The 6,888-nt window shown below is 40.9% G+C and overlaps 1 long non-coding RNA gene and 5 other non-coding genes across 8 annotated transcripts; all 6 read left to right on the plus strand.

Annotated features, from left to right (window-relative positions):
* Nucleotides 1-2,505: 2,505 nt before the first annotated feature.
* Nucleotides 2,506-5,217, plus strand: LOC145850412 (uncharacterized). 3 transcript variants are annotated; one of them, XR_014382307.1, is made up of 10 exons: nt 2,506-2,590; nt 3,320-3,363; nt 3,570-3,592; nt 3,778-3,823; nt 4,007-4,047; nt 4,214-4,290; nt 4,477-4,526; nt 4,678-4,732; nt 4,896-4,937; nt 5,111-5,217. It is a non-coding gene; the product is annotated as an uncharacterized LOC145850412 (long non-coding RNA). The 3 variants fall into 3 exon arrangements; XR_014382309.1 differs by having other exon boundaries at nt 4,225-4,290; XR_014382310.1 differs by having other exon boundaries at nt 4,010-4,047; nt 4,225-4,290.
* Nucleotides 3,139-3,219, plus strand: LOC123729978 (small nucleolar RNA SNORD74). Its single transcript, XR_006761672.1, has one exon. It is a non-coding gene; the product is annotated as a small nucleolar RNA SNORD74 (small nucleolar RNA).
* Nucleotides 3,630-3,709, plus strand: LOC123729964 (small nucleolar RNA SNORD79). Its single transcript, XR_006761659.1, has one exon. It is a non-coding gene; the product is annotated as a small nucleolar RNA SNORD79 (small nucleolar RNA).
* On the plus strand, nt 4,082-4,165 carry LOC123729979 (small nucleolar RNA snR60/Z15/Z230/Z193/J17). The gene has a single exon (XR_006761673.1). It is a non-coding gene; the product is annotated as a small nucleolar RNA snR60/Z15/Z230/Z193/J17 (small nucleolar RNA).
* LOC123729985 (small nucleolar RNA SNORD78) lies at nt 4,770-4,832 on the plus strand. The gene has a single exon (XR_006761679.1). It is a non-coding gene; the product is annotated as a small nucleolar RNA SNORD78 (small nucleolar RNA).
* LOC123729976 (small nucleolar RNA SNORD47) lies at nt 4,972-5,043 on the plus strand. Its single transcript, XR_006761670.1, has one exon. It is a non-coding gene; the product is annotated as a small nucleolar RNA SNORD47 (small nucleolar RNA).
* Nucleotides 5,218-6,888: the final 1,671 nt, after the last annotated feature.

Consider the following 6,888-nt stretch of genomic DNA (forward strand, 5'->3'; position numbering starts at 1 on the left):
GTTTATTTAATCGAATAGACGTTTTGTAACGCTTAGGTTGTTACGAGTGTACTGATTTAAGGACACGTGACATCCCGGAAATGTTGAGAAAAAAAACACTTTATATCGGAGTTGTGCCTGTTATTGCTATCCGGAATCCTTGGGATGTTCCTACGCTAACCGTAACCCTTAAATAACCTGTACCGTAACCATTTTAAACGTCAGTGTGAGTAGGGACGCCCCAAGAATTTCTGAATAGCAAGGACGATTGTGGTTGTTCACCAGTGGCGGTTCTAGACCATTTCAACTGGGGGGACCAAGCTGGGGCCAGTTGTACTGTTAGAGGGGCCAGTTACATTAGACGTTATTGTTGTCATATCGTTTTGCATGTGGTACGATACTGTTGTGTTCCGCCTAAAGCCGTCCCTCTAGAAAATGTGTGGGTTAAATTAGTCTCAATCCAATGTCTAATAACGGATGTAAAAAAAGAACGATAGCAAAAATGTGTTATGTAAAAATGATTTCATACTCCACATTTAGGGGGGCCACAAGGGGGTCTAAAAATGTTGTCACAGGGGCACTGAACCGCTAGTGTTGTTCACACGCTTATCTGCCCTTATCTGCCCTACAATGGTCCCACCTGATCTTGCTTTTTGTTTTCTTTAACAAGATCAGCTTAAAAAAAAAACATATATCTGTTTATTTTCTCTTTCATGAGTTACAGACATTTGTTTTACATCATAATTGTGTTGAAAAAATACAATATATTCCACATTGGGTAAAAAATGTTGCTGATTGCCTTCCTTTTTATTTACGGCAATTATTGTCATTGTTAGAGCGGCCAATCTCTGGTCAATATAATGGAACATGTTTTATTTTATTTAACCTTTATTTAACTAGGAAAAGCCCATTGAGCCCAGTCTCTTTTTCAAGGGAGAGCTGGCAAAGAGGACAGCAACAATCAATACATTACAGAATTAAAACATAGAACAATACAATACAACAACATGATCCAGCCTAAAAAAAGCATTTACACTCCCCTGTAACATAATCTCCCAGTGGCACTAACATATCTAGATGAAGCATGGATTGCAGACTATTCCATGGCTCTGGTGCACAGGACGAGAAGGCAGTCTTGCCTAATACTGTAAATGTCCTGGGGACTTTAAGTAGCAACCACCTAGCAGACCGGGTATGGTAACTGCTGCTGGTGAAGGAGACCAGACTACAGAGGTAAAGAGGGAGTTTAACCAAAAGGGCTTCGTAGATGAACACATATAAATGTAGCCCAAAAATGCGAAGATAACCTGCCTAAATGACGTTGGTAGCCATGAAGTGCTTTGAACGGCTGGTCATGGCTCACATCAACACCATCATCCCGGAAACCCTAGAGTAGACCCACTTGGTCCCCTCCTGTACTCCCTGTTCACCCACGTCTTCGTGGCCAAGCACGACTCCAACACCATCATTTAATTTGCTGACGACACAACAGTGGTATGTATGCCTGATCACCGACAACGATGAGACAGCCTATAGGGAGGAGTCTAGGTCCAAAAGGCTCCTTAACAGCTAGGACTGCTGAACAATTTATCAAATGGCCACCCTGACTATTTGTTTTTACACTGCTGCTATTCGCTCTTTATTATCTATGCATAGTCACTTTATCCCTACCTACATGTACAAATTACCTCGACAAACCTGTACCCCTGCACATTGACTCGGTACTGGTACCCCCTGTATATAGCGTAGTTATTATTATGTAATCTTATTGTGTTACTTTTTATAATATTTTTTACATTAGTTTATTTAGCAAATATTTTCTTAATTCTATTTCTTGAACTGCATTGTTGGTTAAGGGCTTGTAAGTAAGCATTTCACTGTAAGCTCTACTACACCTGTTGTACCTGGCGCATGTGACAAAAACTATTTGATTTTATTTCTGCGCATATAAAGTGAGGTCCAACCCAGCATTTGGTACAAGGTGCAATGGTGGGTGTGATTTGGCATTTGTAATAAAGCGCAAAAATGCATGATAAACAGAGTCCAGTCTCTGTAAGAAAGAGGCGGCTGCATACAGCAAGTCACCATAAACAATTACAGAGAGAAAAGTGGCCTGAACAAGCTTATTTCTATCCATAAGCGGGAAGCAAGCCTTATTACGAAAATAAAACCCCAGTTTCAATGTAATATTCCTCACATGATTATCCATATGAACTTTAAAGGTCAACTTGTCATCCAGCTTTTGGAAATTAACGTCTACAATTGACAATTGTAGTATTTTGCTAACCTAATTTCCCTTACCTGCTGCGTACATTCCCCTAACCTACTACGAAAAATCAAATCTGATGTTAATTTGACAAAAATGTGATTAATTCTAGCCTTCGACAGTTTGGAAAGCCTGCGCAAATGAAAAAGTGTGGTGGGTGGGTTCAACCCGCCCCCAGCCAACCGTTCCGTGTGCCGCCGCGAGGGGCTTCCAAAAAAAATCGTGTTTGGCCAATCACAGAAGAAGATACTGACTTTTCCCATAAACCAATGCGAATGACATTCCATATAAATTCAGCCTCCACCGTTTGGTCAGTCTCCTTCTCCTCTCCGATCCTGAAGAAAGGTAACATATTTGTCTTGCAGTTTCTAGTCGAAGGTTATGTATTTGAAGCACATGCTTCCAGTCATGTATCAATTTGTATTTGCCGTCATAGTTGATTAGTTATGTCTGGTAAATGTGTCACTCTTGCGAAAGGACCTCGCTAGATCGTGTTATGCTCGCTAGCCTTAGTTAGCAGGCTTAACTCGACCACGTGTCGCAAACAAGTTTTCTCCTTTTTCACTCTAGCAGAACAATCTTCTAGGACATTGTTACCTTACTCCAGTCCTAGAGTACCCACACCCAACAGCACGCTTTGTTGTAGCTCTGGGGAAAAAAACACCAGTTTCAATTAATTGAGGGCCTGATTAGTTAGGGGGGGGGGGGGGGGGGTACTCGAGCATCGCGTTAAGAACCAGGAAACATTTAAACTCAAGTGCACGTTTTTATATTAACTACAGTTAAGGATTATCACAAGACTCAATGCAATGGAGTTAATTTTAGAACTGAGTGTAAGTGTCCTTAACTTGCTGTTTGGACAATCAACGAGTACCCCCGGCAAGCTGGGCCTCCCTTTCTTATATGATGAAATAAGTGTTGGTAGGGACATCTGAGTTAAATTGATGAAACGCCAACCATTCTGACTTAAAACATACTTAATTACTTCGTGGCACTATTACTGTCCTAGTTATTCAATCGCGGTTTTATCATAGGACAGTTTTTGCAGATCTGAGCTGTTTGGTTGTTTCGCAGGTATTGCTGAGAAGCAAAGCACGAGTTGGATGACTCAACATGAGGTATGCATGATTATCAGTGTTACGCAACATCCACGTGTTAAATCGAAGAATTTGAGCCATGTGCCACTGATGACCCCATTTGCTACTCTTGATCTGTTTGGATGATGAATCTGCAACCACCAATTGCATGTTCTGAGGCACAGCACGTGGTTTGACGTAGCTGTTAAGGTATTTTGAAGTTTAACTTTAAATTTCTTCGTTTACAGCTGCAGACAAGTTGTGGCATTGGGTATGTTTCATGTTTCTCATAGCGTTTCAGTGTTTTGAACTGTAAATGATGACTGTTAAAAAAACATTGGGAATCTCTCTGAAAAATAATGAAAGAAATGTTTTTACTGATGCAGTGCAGCTGCTTTCAATGAAGCCAGTCTAGTCTCCTTGGCAAAAAATAATAAATGTATTACTTATCTGCAGATGGCCTGCTCTGTGGGAATGCCAATATTCTGAACTTGATGCCATGGTAAGCTACTACACTTTGCACTCAACCAACATGAGCAATGATGCTTTATCATGTGATACAATGAATTCATAGTTCAGCGGTTGCACCATGAAGAATAAGGAGCGTACAGCAAAGCTTCTATCTGTATCCATTTCAGTAGGTTCACTCACTGCATGAAGTTCATGTGACCTTTCAATTTTTCAGAAGCCAATGGAAATGAGTCATGTGATGAACTTTGACAAAAGGTGGGTTGATTTGTTTAATTAAGGCTGTTAATACTTGATACAATGATGACAGCATAGTTCAGCTGATACTCTATGATGAATACTCAGCATTGTCTTTCGCTCCTATCTGATGTATCCTTAATTTCAAAGCATATAGATCGTTTTTTTGCCTATACAACACTGACAGTGTCTTTACAGAGCCTTCTGACCTCATGCTATGATGGGATGCTGGAGTCTCAAGTCTAGCTTGGCTGTTGATCTAGGGTAAGTTACTAAGTTTACATATGAAATGAAGGTCAATGGCATAGTGCAATCTGAAAGGATGACAATGAATCAGGTCTCTGATCTCTTTGAGGACAATTGTTACACACACTGATTAGATTGTGGTTCTTTCATTTTCTGGGTTTGGAAACCTTGAGCATTTTGATAAAAAGTCGTATTTCTATTCAGACCCGGTCGATGCAGAACAAGGATCTGGTGTGGCAAGAAGGATGACTGAAGTGAGTTACACACAACCTCTTTTGACGTTACAACTGTAAAGGATGACTTTGCATTGTCTGCTATGGTTGAGGACATTGTTACACGAAGTTAAAATTGACTCAATTGCATTTTGAGTCTTGGTCATTGTGATAATCCTTCACTTATTTGCAGGTGCAGTGGATACTGGCATGAAGGATTGGAACTAATGTGGAGCTGTCCCTGTCAGGTTGGTATACATAGATTTGGGTAATCTGCTTAACTGGTTTCAGTGATGCTTACAAATGTCTGACCTGAATTTTTATGTGGACATTACCTGAACTGAGGAACCTGGAAGTGTATTGCATTGCCCATGATCGTAATTTGTCTCAATTAACTAAATCTCTCTCTAGGTGGCCAGTGGTTTCACAACTGCCAGTGTAGCTAAGACTTAGGTGAGTTTATGTAATGTGCAGTTGCCCTTATCTCAACCTATGATGAAGAGATTCTGCCAAATGATTTTTCTGATTATACCCTACCGTTCCATTTATATCTGAGGTTGTACAATGGCATTACTGAGTTTGTGGTTGTGTATGCATTTTGCTTAGTTCTCTTTGCCATTCCTCAGAAATGATGTCGGAGATCAAGAGATGCGATGGGAGATGTCCATGATTTCAGACTACATTTTCATCCTGTGAGATTACTGGTTTCCACTATCAATAAAATTTGAAGTTATCCCTGTCTCGATTTTAATTTGTTTACAAACTATTGGTCAATGTCATGGTAGTAGGTAAGATCGTGTTTTATTGGACAGCTTAGTGATTGCATAATTTGAATATGATTTATTACAATCGTTGGACTGCAGATTGAGAGCTAGATCAAATATAGTTTGAAATTAACCGAGTCACTAGGGTTAGACTTAACGCCACAAAAAGACGGAAACGCACATTCAAAATATAGGTGTATTTTCAAGGAGAGTGATAACTGAAAGTTGTGCCAAGGCGCAAACGTCGTAATTCTGTTGCAGGGGTAGCATTTTTGAAATTGCAGCAATAACTTCAGCAGTAGCAAGGTAAGTCAACGTTAGCTAATTTGCTACTTATCATACAGTGGGCGGGCGTATAAAGTAGACAAGGAATTGACTAGCGCATAAAGCACCCACGCTCCCGGTGGCTAAACTGCCGTCGAGTCCATTTAATTTGAAGGCTTGGAGTTAGGAATGAAGTCTTAGATTTTACTGAGGCAACCATAGCTAACCCATTACTCTGGATACATTCCATGTTACATAGGCGTGAGTAGCTAGCTCATTACATACTGTAGATTTCTCATGGCGATTAGCTTGCTGCTTTTGAAATTGGGCTCCCGAGTGGCGCAGCGGTGCTAGAAGCCTCTGCATAACCTGGTTCGGTTCCAGGCTTTCTCTCAACCGGCCGTGATTGGGAGTCCCATAGCGCGGCGCACAATTGGCCCAGCGTCGTTAGGGGTAGGCCGTCATTGACAAGAATAACTGACTATGCTGGTAATGGACCAAACAGCTAGTTTAGCTAATCACGCAAGGACGTATGTTTGCTAGAACATGGATGAGCAGACTAATAGCCTTTGCATGAATTAATGTACTCTACAGTACTGCATGTGTTCTCAACAGAGCTAGAACCGAAATTATTTGACAACCGTGTTGAACGGAATCATTCCCAGTCTGACATTGGAATTTTGAGTGACGTGCTGAGTTGAATTTGGCCCATGGGTGGTACTATTTTCCGCCAAAAGTTGAGCCCCCCCCCCCCCCCCCAAAAAGAAGAATCATAAGATTTAAACACCAGGAAATCGGCTCCCAAGTTATTTTTATTGCCAAAATCTGTTAAAGTATTCCCATACGTAAGAGGTACCTGATCGTATACGAATGAAAGCAAGGTTTGAATGATTATTTTAGTCAAACATCTGTTCAGTCTTCTTGCGGTCAATTTGCAGTCTACAAATTATTTGTAATTAAATGTCGCCCCTTTTCTTTTTATGGTGATACAGGGGGGGAGTCCAGGCAGCCCAACAAATCCGGTGAAACAATTACATTTACGCTGTGGTTTTTGGTTCGTCAACTTCACGTTTAATTTTTCTAAGTTCCGCTCGCATTCTACACATGGTGTATTTTTTGGGTTGAGAGGTTAGGCATGCTCGACATGGCCTTCCAGGATGCAATCAAAGGTACTAGATCTACGAACTCTTACTCCTGACACAATGCCAGTTTTTCCTCAGATTAAGGTTTTTTGTCAGTATGTCCATTTTCTTTTTTTACCATTGCCCTCAGTTGAGATGACTCCACCACCCTAGCGTCCTCGGTGTAGCTCTTCCTTTTGATAAAGGTTGTTGCGTCAGAAGATCCTTTAGCATAGTTATGCTCAGAACCCATGT

This window comes from Salmo salar, chromosome 23 (genome assembly GCF_965601325.2).
Source record: "Salmo salar chromosome 23, fSalSal1, whole genome shotgun sequence".
Lineage (NCBI taxonomy): Eukaryota > Metazoa > Chordata > Actinopteri > Salmoniformes > Salmonidae > Salmo > Salmo salar.